The 22,034-nt window shown below is 50.8% G+C and overlaps 1 pseudogene; it reads right to left on the minus strand.

The window, feature by feature from the left end:
* Window positions 1-2,957: 2,957 nt before the first annotated feature.
* On the minus strand, window positions 2,958-21,427 carry LOC127053876 (zona pellucida sperm-binding protein 4-like; annotated as a pseudogene).
* Window positions 21,428-22,034: the final 607 nt, after the last annotated feature.

A 22,034-nucleotide genomic window follows, 5' to 3' on the forward strand; every position in this document is an offset into this window, starting at 1 on the left:
ACTGCTAACCCTTCCAGGGTGCTGGGGCTCACAGCACCAGATTTTCAAATGTGCTCAGCACCCAGCAGCTACCTTTCTTCGAGGGGAGGGTGGGGAATGTTGGGTGCAGAATAGAAAGAGTCGGAAAATGTGGGGGGAGGGGGTTCTACTGAAAAATGTCAACTTTTTGTCAACCCCTGCCCCCCCAAAAAACGTTTGAAATTTATTGGGTGAAAACTTTTCATTTTTCTCAAAGAAATCTCATACTTGTCCTCAGAAAGCAGATTTTTTTTGCTCTTCTGGTTTTACATTGAAAAGCGACCAGCAAAGGGGGAAGGAATTGGGCCTGTGTCCTTCTTCCTTTCATTGTGATGGGGGACAAGACCTGAGAGAAGAGTGTTTTGGTTTTTTAATGAGAATTTCTGATTTCATCTAGCCTGGAACACCCTGTGGTGCACAGAGAGCTAGTGAAATTGTGACATCCCAGGCGGCAAGAGAGCAAAAGCTGAACTAGGGGGAGGGGAAGAGAATTTTAATCAGAGTCTTTAAAGCTCTGTTAATTTTTTGTTAGCAACTTTGGTGGCTAATAAACACTGGGAAGAAAAGAAGTCTTGGTTAAAGATTCAACAGGCTCACACCTTGTAAGGTGTCAGCACTCACAACAAACATCTAAAAACTCTCAGAAGTCCTCCAGGAAAAGCAAGGAGATCAGACTTGACCTTTCTGGTATTTTTAAGGTAAAAATAAGAAGGAAATGCCTTCTGTTCTATCCTATCTATCCATGCTATGCCCAGCCATTTCCACGGCATTTTAATGCCCTTTGCTCCTCTCACCATTGCCACTTACAGGCAGTTTAGAGTTTATTGGCTATCTGGTTTTTAGGGGTTGATTTCTTTGCACAGTTATGCACTGTATATAGCCTAGAAGGTGGGGAAACTGAGGCACAGAGAGGTTAAAGTGATTTGCCCGAGGCTGCACAGTGGCAGAACTGGCCTCAGACCCCAGAAGTTCCTGGCTCCCTGTCTGATGTTTCATGCACTATTCAATACTGTCACTCAATAAACTGTCCATTCCATGAGCAATAGATACCTATGCACTCACCATGGATGTATCTCCATGGACATAGATGCACATCCACTAGTATGGCCAACCCAGCCATTCACACATCATGAGCCAGATCCCACAAAATCATGAGCTTATTAAACACAATACAATGCTGGGGGCTTTTCATGGGCTTTCTGGGTTTTGAGTCTTTGGGGTGGACTTGGGTCCCATTTTCCAGATTTTATCTGCAGCCACGAGAGCTAGAAACTGACTTTTTAATGAGAGCTGAGATTCTCCCGGATCTCCTGACTCCAGGGGCTGGGGCTTTAAGAGAAACACCAAATATCATGAGATTTCCTATCAAATTGCAGGAGTTGGCAACACGGCTCCTGCCGCTCTCTCCCATATCACATGTGCTTCCTCACTAGACTGAACAAACAGCTGCCCTATTAATGCCCTGGGTCCCACAGAGCCACTGGGCTCCCATGAGCCAGCATCTCTCTGGTAGGGTGGCTACACGGGAGTTGTGTTACCATGGCTTCCTCTGCAGATGCTGTCCCAGGGACCACCCTTAGTGGAAGCTCCCTGAGCAGATGCTGCCTGTGAGGGGTTTTGCAGAGCTGGTGCAGGGGAAGGAGCTGGTTCCCATCTCCCCCAGCCTGCCCACTCCTCTGCAGGATCCCAAGGCCATAGACTGGCTTGGGATGCAGCCCAAGGCTCTACAGTTCTCTGGCGGAGAGCTGCCAGGTTTGCAGCTAGATAAGGGATGACTTAGAGCAGATGAAATCATCAGTCTCACCTTGCAGGGCCCTGGGGGAGTAGCTCTGACCCAGGTGCCAGGCTGTCCCTAGCCAATGTGCCTGATGTGGCAAAAGTCCCCACGATCTACCCTGTTATCTTATCAGCACCTATAATGTGCAGCACTAACAGGCAGGTTATCAGAAAGGACCTTTATCTCTCTGCTTTCCCCTGGCTCATTCCAGTCCCCGATGCCTGACTCACTTCCAAGCCTCCCGCCCTCACTGGCCCCGCTCCCAGCCCCATTCTGGGAGCAGAAATAATCCAGCCAAGGTGGGCAAGCACAGCTCTACAATGGGTGGCATTGTTGACACTGCATTTCTGCTCTCATTAAGGATGACCTCACAACCCACCCTTGGCCGCTTTGCCCAGCCCTGCTGTCTTTTGACTTGGGCCCATGAATCCAAAAGGGAACAGTGCGCTCATTGTAGAGCCTGGCTCTGTCCCTCTGTCCGGTGTCTTTCTACCCCCAGCACGCACATCAGGATGCTGACAAGGGCCCAGCGTGCTGGGCAACCCCCAGCAGCCGCCTTTGGCCTTCGCTGGGAACCAGCATTGCATTGACTGCTCTAGGGCAGGGTCCTGGAGCTCTGTGAAGATGCTCAGGGGGCGGAGATCGGCCCCCCCAGCTGGTGGCCAGGCGGGGCAGGGAGCAGCCCCACACACACCCAGACTATCTCTTAGAACGGGGTCTGCCCCTGCTGTCTGGCTGAGCAGCACGTCCCTCCATGTGGGCCCATAGATTTCAAGGGGGCTAAACACAATTCCAGGAAGGGGTAAGCAGAAGGGGGCTCCAAGTGACTAGGAGCACAGGAGCTCCCTGGGTGGATCGGAGCCAGGGTCCAGCTCATCCAGTGTCCTGCCACCACGAGTGACCAGTGCCAGCTGTTCTAGAGGAAGGGGCAAGACCCCCTGTAGAGCCCAGTTATGGGGCAATCTGCTTCCAGGGATGGTGCCTGAGCACATTTCCACCAGCCCCGTCCCAACCCCCGGTTCTCTCTCCGCTCTGAGATTGGAGCGGCCTTTCCCCTGACAGCCCGGTGATGGTGCTCAGAGCTGTGGGGGAGCATTGGCTGAAGCCCCTTGGGGTGAGTTGGGTCTCACAGGGGGTCAACTTGCAAAGGCGATTTTGGCCATCATTGCATTTGCACCTGCAGCACCAGCACATCCTCCACGCAGTGAGTCACAGTCTCCAGGACATCCGGATTCCGGCTAACTGCCAGGGTGGTGCCCATGAAGCTGCCACCTGCCCCAGTTGGGCACCGGAGGAAGGAGCATGAAATTAATGACAGGTCTATTTCACAGGTTATGCTCTTATGCAATTGTACTTGGATTCTCTTTTCCACTCTGGTAAAGCAATACCCTACCCCCGTCCCAGCTGGAGTCGGGGGGAGAGGTGGAAGTGAGGGGAGGAGAGAAAGAGGCTGGTACAGAGGAAGAGAAAGGGGCCTTCCCCAGCCCTAGAGATGCTTCACTGAGCGCTGGCTGTAGCAGCGGCCCTGGCTGACACCAAGCCACACATCCTGCTATGCCATCTCAAGGCTGCTGGGCTGACATGGGGGAATTGAGGTGTTTCTAACTCCAGCCTGACCAGACGTGTTCTAGTGGGATCCTGCTCAGTGTCAGGCATCCACACCTCCCTCCAGCATCCTTGAGAAGAGCTCCCTGGGAGAACAAGTCCCAGCACAGCATGGGTGGCAAGTGGGAAGGGAAGAAGTGAACTCAGAGAGAATAACACAGCTTACGAAGTATAATTTATCCAGTCACCTATTGGAACTGTTCCGGCAGGGTTTACAAATTCTGCTGGACTGAGTGTGTAGGCAGTTAGATCTTGGAGAAATGCTGGGCTCATTGTTCATTCTTTAGGGAAGCTGTTCTACAGCCACTATTAAGTTTTTTCAGCCCCTGAAAGTCTCTGTGCAGATCATTACTTAGCTAGAGAGCTGTTGGCTATGGGATCTCCCTGTAACCCAACACAATCCCATGGTGTCAGCAGCATCATGCATTGTGTTTTATAGCACTCCACCCATTCCCTCATGGATCATCCCCAGTACCTGGGAGTGAGCTCAGGATTATCCTCCCCATTTTGTAGTGTTCAAATGAGGTAGAGAGCAACAAAGTGACTTGCCCAGAGCTGTAGGGAAAAATCACTATCACAGCCACTATTACACTGTAGGGGTTCCTGGCTTCCAGGCCTGTGCTTAGGTACCTGCACCACACCTCAGGTGCAGGCCTTTAAAGAGACACTCAAAGTGATTGAGAAAGAGCCAGTGGCCCAGGAACTGGTGACGGAAGGACAGATTAGAGTAAACTTGCACATGGGTAGCACCTTTCAGCCAGAGTACCCCCAGCACTTCACAAACCACACCCTACAGCACAGATTTGCACAGGGAAGCTACACCCCGACTTTGCAGCAATGCTACTGATTCTGGATGCCCACCCATGCTGGATTTTCAGCAGTGAGCACGTTGGCATCAGCAGGAGCACAGCCGTTTCTGAAACGAGCAAGGGCAGGGTAGCAGATGTCTGGACGGGGAGGGCACTAGCAGGGATGCTTACAGGGGAGCAGGAACACAGCTAGATAGTCAGCAAAAACAACAAAGAGGCCTTGTTGCACCTTAGAGATTAACATTTATTTGGGCATAAGCTTTCGTGGGCTAAAACCCACTTCCTCAGATGCATGGAGTGGAACATACAGTAAGCAGTATTATTACAGCACATGAAAAGGTGGGAGTTGCCTTATCAAGTGTGTATGTGTGTGTGTGGGGGGGTGTCAGTGCTAAGGAAGCCAATTCAATCAAGATGGATGTCAACCATTCCTAATAGCTGACAAGAAGGTGTGAGTATCAGTACTTTTTGTAGTGATCCAGACACTCCCAATCTTTATTCTGGCCTAATTTGATGGTGTCCAGTCTGTAAATTAAATCCAGTTCTGCAGTTTCTCGTTGAAGTCTGTTTTTGAAGCTAGCTACTCAGTTACTCCCCTCTTTCTGTGTAACCCAACCTCTGTTTAGCAATGCTCATAGTTGGGGGCACACAAAATAAGCAGAGCATGCAGATAGAGGAATGCCCCTGCTAGGAGCTCACGTGGGCATCCCTCGAGGATAGCTGTTCCTTTGCTGCTGAAAGATGGCTGCAGCACTGAGCTGTCCCTGTACTTCTGCCAGGGGTGGCCTTGGCCCTAGGCTTTGTGTATATGCATCTGCCCTTCACTGCAGGGCAGATCCTACTTTCATCCCACACATAGAGCCACTGTGAATAGCTTCCTCTAGCAGCTCTCAGCTGCAAAGCTGGACAAATCTCCCCCCCCCCCCACCCCCAATTGCATGTCTAGGTTGACTGAAATATCTTGCAACTTCAAGCTGAATTCCTCAAGTGAGGGTAGCCAGAAAAAAAAGCAATTCCAAGTAGTACAAGGGTTAGGTTACAGCATTTTAAAATGACATTTCACTTTGAACTAAGTGCCCCCTCCCGCAAAAGGTAAGAAGCCTCAACAGCTAAAGGGATTCCATTTCCAGTTAAACAAAACACTGCTGAACCTAGAACAGAATTTTACTTCGTTTTGGTGAAAAATTCTCACTATGGTTCAGCCCACCTGCCCTGATTCTTCCATTCGGACACTGAACCAAAATACCCCAAACCTAATTTTCACAGCTCTGCCTTGAAGCGTGCAACAAGTTTCAGCGGTCCTATTAAAGGAGAAGCTGTGCTACTTAGTCTTGAGTGCCATCTGCTGGCACTTTAACTGTGTATACACAGAGGGCAAACAGCAGGACCCATATAAAGAGAATTTTAAAAACACTGTTTTGATTGCCCAGTGCCAATGACAGAATTAGGGAGGGGAGTTATTTTGCTCCCAGTGAATGTGGAGCTGCATCCTCCTAAATCCCTAAACTGAGAGCTAAAAAGGGGGTGGTGAAATGTAGCCACAGGATTGCCTAAGAAGAGATCTACTTAAAGATTTCCCAAGTCCTTCAGCCAATCAGAACAAGTGCCAGAGAGAGATTGGATATTCTGTTGATCAGCTCAAGTTTCCTGGAAGACAAATTACACCACAAAAAAAAGATAAGGAGGAGGAAAATAGAGAAAGACAAAGCAAATCCCTCAGAATAATCACTGGATGCAATCTCCACTAGCACCACCCTGCCTCTCTATCCCCCCTCCCTCCAGAGGCAGCTGGGAAGGGCTTGTATTGCATACCTTGATCTCCTCCTGCCTTAGAGAGACTTCATTTGAAACAGATGTTCTATAGATGTGGGAGGGAGAAAGACAGAATATATGGGCCCTGTGGGTTTGTCCTGTCCTTACATTGAGAGGCTGAGGGAACTGGACTTTAGTCTACAGAAGAGAAGAGTGAGGGGGCATTTGATAGCAGCCTTCAATTACCTGAAGGGGGTGGTTCCAAAAAAGATGGAGCTCAGCTCTTCTCAGTGGTGGCAGATGACAGAACTAGGAGCAATGGTCTCAAGTTGCAGTGGGGAGGTCTAGGTTGGATATTAGAAGAAAACTATTTCACTGGGATGGTGGAGGTGGTGAAGCACTGGAATGGGTTACTGTCATAAACAGATAGCTAAGGGTTAATGTCTCTTTCACCTGAAGCACCTGACCAGAGGACCAATCAGGAAACCGGATTTTTTCAACTTTGGGTGGAGGGAATTGAGTGTCTTTGTCTTTGTTTTCTGCCTGCCTGCTTTCTCTGAGCTTTGGAGAAGTAGTTTCTTTTTTCTAGTCTTCTGTTTCCAAGTGTAAGGACAAAGAGATCAGATAGTAAGTTATATGGTTTCTTTTCTTTGGTATTTGCATGAATATAAGTGCTGGAGTGCTTTGATTTGTATTCTTTTTGAATAAGGCTGTTTATTCAATATTCTTTTAAGCAATTGACCCTGTGTTGTATCATCTTAATACAGAGAGAACATTTGTACTTATTTTTCTTTCTTTTTATATAAAGCTTTCTTTTAAGACCTGTTGGAGTTTTTCTTTACTTCAGGGAAATTGAGTCTGTACTCACCAGGGAATTGGTGGGAGGAAGGAATCGGGGAGATCTGTGTGTTGGATTGCTAGCCTGATTTTTGCATTCCCTCTGGGGGGAATAGGAAAGTACTTTTTGTTTCCAGGATTGGGAACAGAGAGGGGGAGTCCCTCTGTGTAGTTTCACAGAGCTTGTGTCTGTGTATCTCTCCAGGAGCACCTGGAGGGGGGAAGGGAAAAAGGATTATTTCCCTTTGTTGTGAGACTCAAGGGATTTGGGTCTTGGGGTCCCCAGGGAAGGTTTTTCAGAGGGACCAGAGTGCCCCAAAACACTCTAATTTTTTGGGTGGTGGCAGCAGGTACCAGGTCCAAGCTGGTAACTAAGCTTGGAGGTTTTCATGCTAACCCCCATATTTTGGACGCTAAGGTCCAAATCTGGGACTAAGGTTATTACATGAGTGGCAGCTGGTGGGAGATAGACAGAATCCAGAAGCCAGTAGAAATATTATATTTTTCTTTTCTCTGCTAAGGGCTTTTTAGCAGAGAGAAGCAGTTGGTTTTAAAAGGGAACCAGAGAGAATTTTTTTTTCTGCTCTCTCTCGCAGTTTGTGGCTTGCATGTTAAGGGTCTTTTGTCATGCAATAGCCCTCCCATTAGGAGGCAAGTACCAGCACTTATAGGCATGCAAATAAAGTGGTTTTTCTGGTTTCCCTTCATTGAACATTAGCTAGAGAGAGAAAAGGAAAATTAGCTAAAGGCACTGTTGCTAGGCAGACTTCAGGAGGCAACAGAGAACCTGAAGTTCAGAAGATAAACACCGGAGGGCACCCCAACACAAGAAAACAGGAACCATGACTTCTAAGGCAAAAATTGACGCGGAAGAACAAGTCAAAAAGCTGAACACAGGCGACAACTGAAAATAAAACAAAAAGAGATGGAGATGAAAGAAAGAGAACAGGCAGCCAAAGAGGCAGCCTACCAAAGAGAACAGGCAGCCAAAGAGGCAGCCAAAAAAGCAGCACACAAAAGAAAACTAGAAGAAGAAGAGATGGCCTACCGAAGGAAACAAGCAGAAGATGAGTTGGCCCACAGAAGGAAGCAAGAAGAAGAGGAGGCGGCCCACCGCCGAGACATGGAAAAACACCAAAAAGAAATGGAAAAACAACAAAGAGAATGAAGAGAAGGAAAAACAGAGAAAACATGAACTGGAGATGGCAAAAGCTGGGCTGCATGTGCCAGCCAACCCTAACAACCCGGCGCCAAATATTGCTCCACAGCACAGGAAATTTCCCACCTACAAGGCAGGTGATGACACCGAGGCCTTCTTGGAAAACTTTGAAAGAGCCTGTCTTGGGTACAGCATCCCCGAAGACCAGTACATGGTAGAATTAAGGCCACACCTCAGTGGACCTTTAGCAGAGGTGGCAGCTGAAATGCCTAAGCAGCAAATGAATGACTATAAACTTTTTCAAACCAAGGCCAGATACAGGATGGGGATAACCCCAGATCATGCCCATCGGCGCTTCAGAACCCAAAAGTGGAAACCAGAGGTGTCATTTCCCAAACACGCCTACTACATTGCAAAAAACTATGAGGCCTGGCTAACAGGAAACAACATTCAAACCTTGGAAGAACTGAACCTCCTCATACAAATGGAGCAGTTCTTGGATGGTGTTCCTGAAAACATCACACGGTACATACAAGATGGAAACCCCAAGAATATCGCTGAGGCGGGGGAGATTGGAGCCAAATGGATGGAACTGGCAGAAAGCAAGAAAGCTACTGTCAAGGGGAACGATTACCCCAGGGGGCACACAGACCATAAACCCTACAACCGAGGACAGCCAAAGACCCCACATACCACCCAAGTAAAGCCACAGATACCCTACCCTTCAACCTCACCAGTCTCCAGTAACTCACCTCGGCCCAGTGACCCATCAGATGGAAGATGCTTTAAGTGTAATGAACTGGGACATATCAAGGCCAAGTGTCCCAAGAACACCATGCGAGTGCAATTCATTACACCACGATCACACCAAAGATCCCCAGGCCCGGATGCCTCTCAAATACCCTTGGAGCGAAGGGAAAATTTGAGAGTGGGCGGAAAGGTTACTGCGTGGAGAGACACGGGGGCACAAGTGTCAGCTATCCACCAATCCTTCGTTGACCCCAAATTCATCAACCCAAAGGCCAAAGTTACAATTTACCCCTTCATGTCACAAGCTGTAGACTTGCCTACAGCTCAACTGCCTGTCCAGTACAAAGGCTGGTCAGGAATGTGGACTTTTGCAGTCTATGACAATTATCCTATCCCCATGCTACTGGGGGAAGACTTGGCCAACCAGGTGAGGCGGGCCAAGAGAGTGGGAATGGTTACACGTAGCCAAACCAGGCAAGCTTCCAGACCCATTCCTGTTCCTGAACCGTCCACAGAGGCCCCGTCTGTGTTACCAGAGACCCAGACAGAGGTAGTGGACCCGGATTCCATGCCTACCACTGAAACAGCCACAGCATCTCCAGTCCCGGGCCCGGAACTGGAACAGCAACCAGCACCAGCAAGTGCAACTACATCTTCAAACTCAACGCCAGAGGGCGCCAGCGAGCCAAAACTGGCAGAAGCAACAGACAGCCATACCCAAAAGGCTCAGCCAGAGCCTGAAATACCCTCAGGTGCACCAGCGGAGAGCGGTTCACCAGCAACAGAAACAACCCCATCACCTACATCGCTTCCAGAGGGACCAAGCCCAAGTCCACAGTCTGAGGAAGAACTGGTGACCCCAGACTCAAGGGAACAGTTCCAGACTGAGCAGGAAGCGGATGACAGCCTTCAGAAAGCTTGGGCGGCGGCACGGAGCACCCCACCGCCTCTCAGCTCTTCTAATCGATCCCGGTTTGTTATAGACCAAGGACTTTTATACAAGGAAATTCTTTCTGGTGGACACCGGGAAGAATGGCAGCCGCAAAAACAGTTGGTGGTTCCAACTAAGTACCGGGGGAAGCTCTTAAGCTTAGCCCATGATCATCCCAGTGGCCATGCTGGGGTGAACCGAACCAAGGACCGGTTGGGGAAGTCCTTCCACTGGGAGGGGATGGGCAAGGACGTTGCCAAGTATGTCCGGTCTTGTGAGGTATGCCAAAGAGTGGGTAAGCCTCAAGACCAGGTCAAGGCCCCTCTCCAGCCACTCCCCATAATTGAGGTCCCATTTCAGCGAGTAGCTGTGGATATTCTGGGCCCTTTCCCAAAAAAGACGCCCAGAGGAAAGCAGTACGTACTGACTTTAGTGGACTTTGCTACCCGATGGCCAGAAGCAGTCGCTCTAGGCAACACCAGGGCTAACACTGTGTGCCTGGCCCTAACAGACATCTTTGCCAGGGTAGGTTGGCCCTGCGACATCCTTACAGATTCAGGGTCTAATTTCCTGGCAGGGACCATGGAAAAACTGTGGGAAACTCATGGGGTGAATCACTTGGTTGCCACCCCATACCACTATCAAACCAATGGCCTGGTGGAAAGGTTCAATGGAACTTTGGGGGCCATGATACGAAAATTCATCAACGAATTCTCCAATAATTGGGACCTAGTGTTGCAGCAGTTGCTGTTTGCCTACAGGGCTGTACCACATCCCAGTTTAGGGTTTTCACCATTTGAACTTGTGTATGGTCACGAGGTTAAGGGGCCATTACAGTTGGTGAAGCAGCAATGGGAGGGGTTTACGCCTTCTCCAGGAACTAACATTCTGGACTTTGTAAGCAACCTACAAAGCACCCTCCGACACTCTTTAGCCCTTGCTAGAGAGAATCTAAAGGATGCTCAGGAAGAGCAAAAGGCCTGGTATGACAGACATGCCAGAGATCGGTCCTTCAAGGTAGGAGACCAGGTTATGGTCTTGAAGGCGCAACAGGCCCATAAGATGGAAGCATCATGGGAAGGGCCATTCACGGTCCAAGAGCGCCTGGGAGCTGTAAACTACCTCATAGCATTTCCCAATTCCTCACTAAAGCCTAAAGTGTACCATGTTAATTCTCTCAAGCCTTTCTATTCCAGAGATTTACAGGTTTGTCAGTTTACAGTCCAGGGAGATGATGCTGAGTGGCCTGACGGTGTCTACTATGACGGGAAAAAAGACGGTGGCGTGGAAGAGGTGAACCTCTCAACCACCCTGGAACGTCTGCAGCGGCAACAAATCAAGGAGCTGTGCACTAGCTTCGCCCCATTGTTCTCAGCCACCCCAGGACGGACTGAATGGGCATACCACTCCATTAATACAGGTAATGCTCACCCAATCAGAACCCCACCCTACCGAGTGTCTCCTCATGCCCAAGCTGCTATAGAACGGGAGATCCAGAACATGCTACAGATGGGTATAATCCGCCCATCTACCAGTGCATGGGCATCTCCAGTGGTTCTGGTACCCAAACCAGATGGGGAAATACGCTTTTGCGTGGACTACCGTAAGCTAAATGCGGTAACTCGTCCGGACAACTATCCAATGCCACGCACCGATGAGCTATTGGAAAAGTTGGGACGTGCCCAGTTCATCTCTACAATAGACTTAACCAAGGGGTACTGGCAAGTACCGCTAGATGAACCTGCCAAGGAGAGGTCAGCATTCGTCACCCATGCGGGGGTGTATGAATTCAATGTCCTTCCTTTCGGCCTTCGAAATGCACCCGCCACCTTCCAGAGGCTGGTAGATGGTCTACTAGCTGGACTGGGAGAATTTGCAGTTGCCTACCTCGATGATGTGGCCATTTTTTCAGACTCCTGGCCCGAACACCTACTACACCTGGAAAAGGTCTTTGAGCGCATCAGGCAGGCAGGACTAACTGTTAAGGCCAAAAAGTGTCAAATAGGCCAAAACAGAGTGACTTACCTGGGGCACCAGGTGGGTCGAGGAACCATTAACCCCCTACAGGCCAAGGTGGATGCTATCCAAAAGTGGCCTGTCCCACGGTCCAAGAAGCAGGTCCAATCCTTCTTAGGCTTGGCCGGATACTACAGGCGATTTGTACCACACTACAGCCAAATCGCTGCCCCATTGACCGACCTAACCAAAAAGACCCAGCCAAATGCCGTTAAGTGGACTAATGAGTGTCAAAAGGCCTTTACCCAGCTTAAGGCGATGCTCATGTCTGACCCCGTGCTCAGGGCCCCGGATTTTGACAAGCCATTCCTAGTAACCACAGATGCATCTGAGCGTGGTATAGGAGCGGTGCTCATGCAGGAAGCAACAGATCACAACTTCCATCCTGTCGTGTTTCTCAGCAAGAAACTGTCTGAGAGGGAAAGTCACTGGTCAGTCAGTAAAAAGGAATGCTATGGCATTGTGTACGCCCTGGAAAAGCTACGCCCATATGTTTGGGGACGGCGGTTCCAACTACAAACTGACCATGCTGCACTAAAGTGGCTTCATACTGCCAAGGGGAACAACAAGAAACTTCTTCGTTGGAGTTTAGCTCTCCAAGATTTTGATTTTGAAATTCAACACATCACAGGAGCTTCTAACAAAGTAGCTGATGCACTCTCCCGTGAGAGTTTCCCAGAATTCAGTAGTTAAAAAAAGTGTTCTTAAAATGTAGAAGTCTGTTAGTTATATACTTAGGAGTATATGTAAAGGCCTATGTGTTGTATTAATCTGTTTATTTTCAAGTTCTAGAAGGAAATCGCCGCCAGTGAGCTTCCCCACTGTCTGCAATTTGGGGGGCGTGTCATAAACAGATAGCTAAGGGTTAATGTCTCTTTCACCTGAAGCACCTGACCAGAGGACCAATCAGGAAACCGGATTTTTTCAACTTTGGGTGGAGGGAATTGAGTGTCTTTGTCTTTGTTTTCTGCCTGCCTGCTTTCTCTGAGCTTTGGAGAAGTAGTTTCTTTTTTCTAGTCTTCTGTTTCCAAGTGTAAGGACAAAGAGATCAGATAGTAAGTTATATGGTTTCTTTTCTTTGGTATTTGCATGAATATAAGTGCTGGAGTGCTTTGATTTGTATTCTTTTTGAATAAGGCTGTTTATTCAATATTCTTTTAAGCAATTGACCCTGTGTTGTATCATCTTAATACAGAGAGAACATTTGTACTTATTTTTCTTTCTTTTTATATAAAGCTTTCTTTTAAGACCTGTTGGAGTTTTTCTTTACTTCAGGGAAATTGAGTCTGTACTCACCAGGGAATTGGTGGGAGGAAGGAATCGGGGAGATCTGTGTGTTGGATTGCTAGCCTGATTTTTGCATTCCCTCTGGGGGGAATAGGAAAGTACTTTTTGTTTCCAGGATTGGGAACAGAGAGGGGGAGTCCCTCTGTGTAGTTTCACAGAGCTTGTGTCTGTGTATCTCTCCAGGAGCACCTGGAGGGGGGAAGGGAAAAAGGATTATTTCCCTTGGTTGTGAGACTCAAGGGATTTGGGTCTTGGGGTCCCCAGGGAAGGTTTTTCAGAGGGACCAGAGTGCCCCAAAACACTCTAATTTTTTGGGTGGTGGCAGCAGGTACCAGGTCCAAGCTGGTAACTAAGCTTGGAGGTTTTCATGCTAACCCCCATATTTTGGACGCTAAGGTCCAAATCTGGGACTAAGGTTATTACAGTTACTTAGTGAGGTGGTGGAATCTCCATCTTTAGAGGTTTGAGGCCTAGCTTGACAAAGCCCTGGCTGGGATGATTGAGTTGGTATTGGTCCTGCTTTGAGCTAGATTACCTCCTCTTCTATGAAGAAGATGCACAGATATTGTTGCCCTATCTCAAAGAAGATAGGAATTTGAAAAAGGTGCAGAGAAAGACAACAAAAATGATTAGGGGTATGGAACAGCTTCCAGGTGAGGAGACAATAGTAAGACTGGGCTTTTACAGCTTGGAAAAAAAACAAAACAACAGACTGCTAAGGGTGAGAATATGATGTCTATAAAATCATGACTGGTATGGAGAAAGGGAATAAGGAAATGTTATTTACTCCTTCTTATAACACAAGAACTAGTAGTCACGAAATGAAATTAATTGGCAGCAGGTTTAAAACCAAAAGGAAGTATTTCTTCACACAGTACAGTCAACTTGTGGAACTCTTTGCCAGGGGGATGTTGTGAAGGCCAAGACTAACATGGTTCAAAAAAAAAAAATAAAATAAAAAAATCCCCCTCCAAACACAACTAGATACGTTCATGGTTATTAGCCATCAGTGGCTAATAACCAGAATGGGCAAGAGTGGTCCCTCGCCCGTTTGCTAGAAGCTGGGAATGAGTGACAGGGGACGGATAACTTGATGATTACCTGTTTTTTTCATTCTCTCTGGGGCACCTGGCATTGGCCCCTGTTGGAAGACAGGATACTGGACTAGATGAACCTCTGGTCTGACTCTGTATGGCTGTTCTTATATGCTACCCTGCTGCAGCAAAAAGACACGAGCAGCAGTACTCTTCCTATTACTAAGATCAGTCAGCTGAGCAGTTAGAGGGCTTTTCCCCTCCTCAGCAGTCTTGAGTCTATTGGTGCTCAGCTGCTGTTTGGCTTGAGACACCCAGGTCACATATGCCTGCGTGCTCAGAGGGCGCAGCTAAAGAGAAGCACTAAATACTGACTAGCAAGACAGCTGGTGAGGAAAGCTAGTGTCCTGCTCCCAGCTAGCACCCACTAGAGATGCAGGTGGTAAATGGACAGGATGGTAGCTCTGGCCAGGGGACATAGATGGACTCTGCATTCTAGTACCATCACTCTGCTTGTACCAAGCCCAGAAGTGGTTTCCCCTGCTTCCCCCAGGGCCAGGCCACACACAGGGACAGCTCTGGACATTTTGCTGCCCCAAGCACAGTGGCATGCCACGGGGGGTGCTCTGCCTGTCACCAGGAGGGTGGCAGGCTGCTCCGGTGGACCTCCCGCAGGCACACCTGCGGAGGGTCCACTGGTCCCCCAGCTTTGGTGGACCTCCTGCAGGTGTGCCTGCGGGAGGTCCACCGGAGCCGTGGGACCAGCGGACCCTCTGCAGGCACGCCTGCAGGAGGTCCACTGGAGCTGCCTGCCGCCCTGCCGGCGACCGGCAGAGTGCCCCCCCGTGGCATGCCGCCCCAAGCATGTGCTTGGAGTGCTAGGGCCTGGAGCTGTCCCTGGCCACACAGCCCCAGCCCAGGAAGCCCAAAGGAAGCATGCTTGCAATAGTGTTTATTGTATCATACTGATCTCACAGGCTGCATTTCTCTATCTCCCCCACATGACTGCCATGAGTGTCACACACAACGTCCCCATCAGCATCACGCCAGCTAAGGTCAAGATCCAGGCTGCTCCACTGTTCCTTTGTGACCTTGTAGAAAGAGCAAGCAAGTCCCTTTAGAGTCCTGATCAGACTCCCATCCTGCTCCACTATTTGTCCAACCATCATTTCCTCCTCCAGCTTTCCCAGTCAGACTCCACCTATTATACAGTAGTTACCAGCACTATGCTGTACCGAGACCAGTTCTCTCTCTCATAAATCCAGAGTCCTTCCCAGCTTGAGAACTGAGAGTAGGTTATTGTCTTAGCTCCTTGACAACAGATTGGAAGTGTTCACTGCAGATTGGAAGTGTTAGTGCAGCCAGTGGTTCCTCCAGTAGAAGAGTCTGTGGGGGCATGCAGAGCTGCTACTGTCCTGCCTCTCTAGGCCATGCTGTCATGGGCCCCAGCCTTCTCTGGTGGCAATGTGACACCAGTGTGCTCAGAACACAGGGTTGGGCATTTCCCACAGGCTTCTAACTGGGATGCCTCTAGAGCAGTTATTCAGGCTAGGAGAGTCAGAAGGATGAATGCCCAGTGATGGGTTTAGAGGCTGCCTTCCCTCCAAGTCCATTTGGCCACAGCAGGATGAGGATCAGAAATTAAATATTACTACTAGCCGATGCCATAGGGTTGTAAATCCAAGCAAGCCAGCCAGGTTGGAGAGGTAGTCAAGGAGATAGGAGTGAATTCCCTGGTTATCCTTACAACTGGCCATGGGCAGGTCAATGACTGAACTAGCCTCACACCGGCTTGGTGCCCTACCACTGTAGGGTCACTCCAGGGTGGCCTTGACTGGAAGGTCTCTTGGAACAAGAGGTCCCTGCCATAGGGAACTCCCTCACAGCTAAGCTGTAAGGCTTTTACAAAGGATACTAGGCTGGACTCACCAAGTTCTGGAAACACTTCCCTCTTCAGCCTGGCCTGGAGAAGAAGCACAGACCCCTGGCTGGTGACGTGGGAAAGCCCATCTTGAAGGTGCTGCTCAGAGCTTCTCCTGCCCCCTACAATAGACAACAGCTGTTTATCTACAGAGCAGACAAGTCTGGAAGTCCTGTTAACCAAGGAGCATCCATGCTTCCATCACCCCATGTCTGAGGAAAGCCAGTCAGTGGGGCATCTGCTGTAGCAGAGCATCAGCCCAGCTCCCTTCAGCATCTAGTGCCACTTCAGGGCAAAGCCAGAGAAAGAGAGCTGCATTATCAGCCACTACTGCTGAAGGGAGAGGGGAAGTGAGCCCCTATTCCAGATGGAGTGGAGAACTCCACATTGGTTTGTTCAGAGAGGTGACTGTGCTGTGCAAGCAGCAGGGTGAGTTGGAAGCTACTCCCCTTTGTTGAGCAGGAAGCCTAGTTGTCACCCAGCTGGATGGATTTATGCTCATGGCTGATCAGGTATGAGCATGACTCCTGGCAGCCACCCCACCTGCTCTCTCTTCTTGCCATGCCCTTGCTTGGGCTGTGGTGATACTCACGGGCTACAGCAGAGCAGGAGAGGGTGCAGGGCTCCAGCCTGGAGGGCCGGCACACTGAGGCGCTGCAGTGCAGGTACACCTAGGAGAGAGAGAGGGTGCAGAGCTGGAGATCACAGCTCAGGTTGGACAGGCCCTTGACATGCCCCCTGCCGTTGCTTACAGGGGAGTGAAGCTACACTCCCGATTTCAGGGTCCAAGAACTCAGGACCTGAACCTGTGGGGTGAGTGGCCTGTTAGTGTAAGAGCACTGGAGGGGCTGGGCAGTGAGGAGCATCATGGAGGTCAGGAAGATGAAGAATCTTAGTCAGCCTAAGGTTTGCCCTACACCTATTCCCTGATGATAGGCAGGGAGACTAGCAACACAGAAGGGTGAAGAGACTTGTGGAGCAGGCCCAATGTGACAGACATGGTGCAAGCATGCAGAGTGCTAGAGAGTACTGATCACAGAGACTGATCAGCCCTACTGGAATAGAAGAGAGGTCATACTGGGCCTGTGAGTGCCCGCTGGGAGGCAGATGCCACGAAGGTGAAGGTGCTGATGATGAAGCGCTGGTGGTGAGATGGGAACGGCAGTCCCGAGGCAGCTCCCATAGGCACCAGCTGGGTGCGGTAATTATCTCCTGTGTATGGGCACCTGGGAATAAGGGGAGCAGCTGAGAGATGGTGTCCTGCACTCCCCAGGCCCAAATAGAGATCCCTTTTCCCCAGACCCCCAGTCACTCACCCATCCACCAGGATAGGCCATTGCAGCTGCTGTTGGGGGTTGGTGCTGGGGGTGGTGCAGGACCAGAACCAGATCTGGGTCAATTCTCTGCAGGATCCGGACCTCCACATAGATGGGATCCCACAGAACTTTCACCACTGGGTAATCTCTGTCTGTGTAGTAGGAGCCATAACTCTGCTCTGGAACAGAGATAAGCACAGAGGGATCACTGCAGGTCAGCATGAGATGCAGGTAGAGAAGCATAGTGCATCATACAGGGCCAACATCCACAGGCTGTTCAGGGGGGCCTGGACTCCCAGCTCAGGGGGCAGTGTTCCCACTGTGCTAGATCTAGCCCAAATGCAGGAGCAGGGCTGCCTTTCCATACATGAGGACATATACAGGTCACTTCCAGCTGAGAGAGAGAGAGAGGTTAGTTTAAATCTAAACACATCATTGATCAGCCTGAATAGATCAGTCACAGCCTTGTCCCATGTCTCCACTGCCAAGCTAGAATCTCATGTCCCCAACCCTCCCATCCCACACAGTATTTAGCTCCCCTCCAACTGAGACCCAAATCCTGCTCCAAGAGATCTGCATGAACCCTGCACAGAGCTTTCCTACCTGTGGCAATGCATAGCTCCAGCACCAGGGGCCCAGGCTGGGACACAGCAGAGGGTGGAGGCAGAGTGAAGACCTGGACACTCAGGGGAAGGAAGTTCCCACTGAAAGAGTAGCTGCAGCGGATGTGTAACCTAGCAGAGAGCCAACAAGCCTGAGTGGGGCACGGCCAGACATGCACTGCAGAGACTCAGTTGAGGGGTAGAAGTGGGAATCAGTCAGAACCTGTGAATTCCAGCTGCCCAGAAGCCCAAGCCCATAAGCAAAGAGGGGGAGGGATAGCTCAGTGGTTTGAGCATTGGCCTGCTAAACCCAAGTTATGAGTTCAATGCTTGAGGGGGCCATGTAGGGATAGGGGCAAAAATCTGCCTGGAGATTGGTCCTGCTTTGAGCAAGGGGTTGGACTAGGTTAACTCCTGAGGTCCCTTCCAAGCCTGATATTCTAGGACACCCCAGTATTACCCTTCTATTGACTTGCTGTGTTTTTAATCATCTCCCTTAGATGTCAGGAACAGATAGGACCCAGGGTTCTGGGGAGAATCACTATGCAGTGCCTGGCACCTGCCTGCCATGCAACAGCTTTCTGGAGGAACAGCTGGCCCTGAACCACTGCCATGCCATTGCCATGAGCTGAGCAGGGCTCACATGACAGAGGCAGCTCTGGAGATGCAGAGCAGAAGGGATGGAGGTACCTGCCCCAGGAGTTACCTGAAAGTGCTGTCCCAGGTGATGGAGCCCAGACTCCAGGTTCTCACATCCCTGGATGCCATCAGCTAATTCTCATACACACCCTGGTCTCCAGCCATCTGCAAGGAAAGAGCAGTCACTGACCTCTAGCTTTGATTCTTGCAGGGCCAGGCTTCAGACTAGGGGAAGCCAGAGATTTGCCCCAGAGGAGCCACTGTTTGTCCAGCAGGGTTTGTCGCTGCATCCACCTCAGAAAGGGACCTGCCAGTGCACCTTGTTCTGACCAAAACCCTCTTCTATTCCAGCTTAGTGACCCCATCCTGGCCTCCCCCAGCTCAACTCTTACCTGGAAAGTGGTGCCACAGGCAGAAAGTGGGAACCAGAACAGGACAAAGGCGTTGTTCTGCCCCACAGGGACACAGCCAGCTCCGCACCCACTGGCCAGATGCACTGAGTCCAGGATCAAGGGGAGGCAGAGTCACAGCCCAAGAGACTGAGGGAGAACTGGCTGTCTGGAGTGCACTGCGCTGTCACTGGAAGGGAGCCAGGGATAGGTCAGGGTCACCCTACCACCTGGGCCAGCCAGTCTCAGGACACTGGAGAGGAAACCAGCAACTGACCCTGGAGCTGGTTAAGAACCCACCATGTTCTATTGCACCCCTCCAGGCACCCCAAAGAGCACAGGCACCCTGGCAGCATACAGCTCATGGTGGAGCTGCAATGGCCATGAGGCATGTGCTGTGGATTCCAGGCCATTGGCTGGGGCTGTTATTGACATGGCTGAAGCACTCAGCCCTCAGACTGAGCTGGATGGAAAGTGTTGCACATGGCCTTGATATATCACACTAACTAGCCCAGCACCCAGCTGTCTGCAGGACTGGGTACGTGGAAACCCCACTCTGCTTTGATGCCAGGCATCTCAGACACTGCCCCTCACATGTGGGACCATTACAGTCAGCTCTGGATAATTCTGTGCACAGAAACTCACCTGTATTGCCATAGTAACAAGGCTTCACCCTATCACTGGGGTTGTAGCAACAACCTTGTTCCTCAGTCTTGATGGGTGGGGAGGCACAGGGCAGCCTGTCCTGGTTCTGGATGGCAGCACAGACACTGGGGCTTGGAGCATCCAGGGCTGGGGTGAAACAGATGGGAAGCAGTATGGAACTCAGAGCAAGAGGAAGGAACAGACTAGGTGGGGTAAGACGCTAGGCTATAGAGTATGCTCCCTCCTGGCTAGGCTGGGGCCTTTGAGAAACACTCTACTGAGGTGCTTCAGTCTGAACCATCCAGCACCAAGGGCGGTAGGGGGGAAAGACTCCGTCTGTGCATTCTCAGCCCCAAGACTAACCAATTAATCCATACCTGTTTGAGCAATGGGGTAGTGAAGGAGGCATGGCCTCTAGAAGAGCCTCCAGCACCTGTCACCATTCCCCAGGCCCTGCCTGGAGCCCTTAAGCACCAATGCAATACAAAGACCATTAATGCCAGGCTCTCCTATGTGAGAAGAGCAGCCAAGCAGGAGGGTGTGCTCTCTGCCAAGGGCATTGTCTTCCTCTGCCTGAGGAGAAGGGCAGTCACTGACCCCACAGTGGCCACCTGACCCCAGGGAGGAGAAGAGGGAGACACAGGCCTTCCCCATGGATGCAGACCGAGGCCTCCCTCTGTCTAACTGGAGGAGAGCACCCATCTCTATGAGATCATTCACAGCCACAGGCTAGGGAATTCAACATAAGACATTAGGCCCTCACCTGGCAGGCTCCTGGGACACCTGAGAACCTTTTCCTCAGCAGTAGCTATCCCCTCAATGCCAACCACCATCAGGTAACCACCATCCTGGGAAGAGAGACCCACAGATGTCAGGCCTGGCAGAGCAGCAAGCCCAGAAACAAAGGCAGGTTCCAGAAGGTCACTCACCCATTCAGAGACAAAACAGCTGGCATAGGAGGCACCAACTGTCCTGGAGCCATCTGCAGCCCAGGAGAACCAGACCCCACAACTGGAGTCATTCTGCAGAGCATGCAGCCTCCCAGCCGTATCTAGGGAGGAACAAGGAGATCAGCAGCCAGTGCAGGGGAAGAGGGCACAAGAGTAATCTAAGAAGCTACTGCCCCCTCTGCACAGAGGGGTCAGGCTCTTGGCTGGCAGGGGGCTACCCAGGCCAGGCTCACTCCCAGACTCCTAAACTCCAGCTCAGGTCAGCCATTGCTCAGGCTCCCTAGGACTCAGCCAGCTACTGGACAGGGCTTGGACAGGTTGAGGGATCCCTGGGACAGAGCCAGTCCCTTCCCCTCTCTCTGGAGCCACACCCTAGACTCCCTCCAGACACCAGGGAGGGGCACACAGGTCTGGCCTCACTTACCCCAAGCAGTCAGTGCCAGTGAACCTGCCCCAGCCTGGCCAGGAGGCAGCATGAACTGCAGGCTTCTCTGGCCACAAACCAGCCCCCTAGGATCCCCCAGGGCTGCTAGGGCAAAGGGGCAATACAGCAATCAGAAGCACACCACTCCCCCAGGAAGCTGCCCCCACCACACCCCAGCCATACTGTTCTTCTGCCAGTGACCCATAAGGCACCTCCCTCAGCCTGCCCCCTTTGTACTCTGCAGGCAGCTGGGATTGGCCAGAGCCTAGGTGGCCATTTCAGCAGAGCCAGAGGAGAAGAGCCCAGCTCCTCCCCTGAGGTTTGGCCACACCTTGCCTCAGCAAGAAGCGTCTTTGGGGGCAGGATATTGCTGCTTGGCCTTTCTCAGGAGGAAACAGAAGATAGGTCTGTGTTCATGGTCTGTTCCTTCGCATTGGAACCCAGGGAGGGTTCAGATCTTTCTCCCTCTCCAAATGCTGGTACTGGGCCTCGCCCTGCTGAGGGATCAGCCTGGCCCTTTGTTAAGGGCCCCCTGTTGCATGACAGGGGCCTCTGTCACCAGCCATCTCTGGACTTATTCTCCAGGGCTGCCATAGCACCAGACTCCCCCTGGTGCAGGGAGGCTCCTTGGGGCTGGCCCTGGCCGTCCACTGCTCAGTTCACACCCTGGGCTGGCAGAGGCTGGAGCATGGCCAGGTTCATGCATCAGTCCCTGCAGAGGGAGTGGGCCTGAGGCTCCGTTGCCATAGTTATTAAAGCAGAAGGGAAGTGTTTTACTCTCTCTTCTGTAAATGGCTCCATGAGGTGCAGGCTAGTGGACAGTCAGGCATAGAGAATCCAGTTCTAGTGGGAAGCTAGGTTTGGTTCCTCTTTGCACCGTTGCCTCCCAGCCCAGCAGGGACCCAGGACTGCCTGACTCTATTGAGTCTTGGTGACCCCAAGCTCATATCTATTTCCTTTAAACAAATGTAGGGCCTGGACCTGCTATGACAGCTTGGGCCAAGGGAGGGGTGCATGAGACATCGGATGTGCCCAAACTTCATAGTCCAAATGTTTAAAAAAATCACCACATGGGACCATATTGCCTTGATCTTGAATCATCCACAGGGTGTGGCCCTTTAGAGCTACAGTGTAGTCCACTACTACTTGAGCTAACAGAGTAACTGGAAGCAG

Source organism: Gopherus flavomarginatus, chromosome 6, assembly GCF_025201925.1.
Source record: "Gopherus flavomarginatus isolate rGopFla2 chromosome 6, rGopFla2.mat.asm, whole genome shotgun sequence".
In the NCBI taxonomy this organism is placed as follows: Eukaryota; Metazoa; Chordata; order Testudines; family Testudinidae; genus Gopherus; species Gopherus flavomarginatus.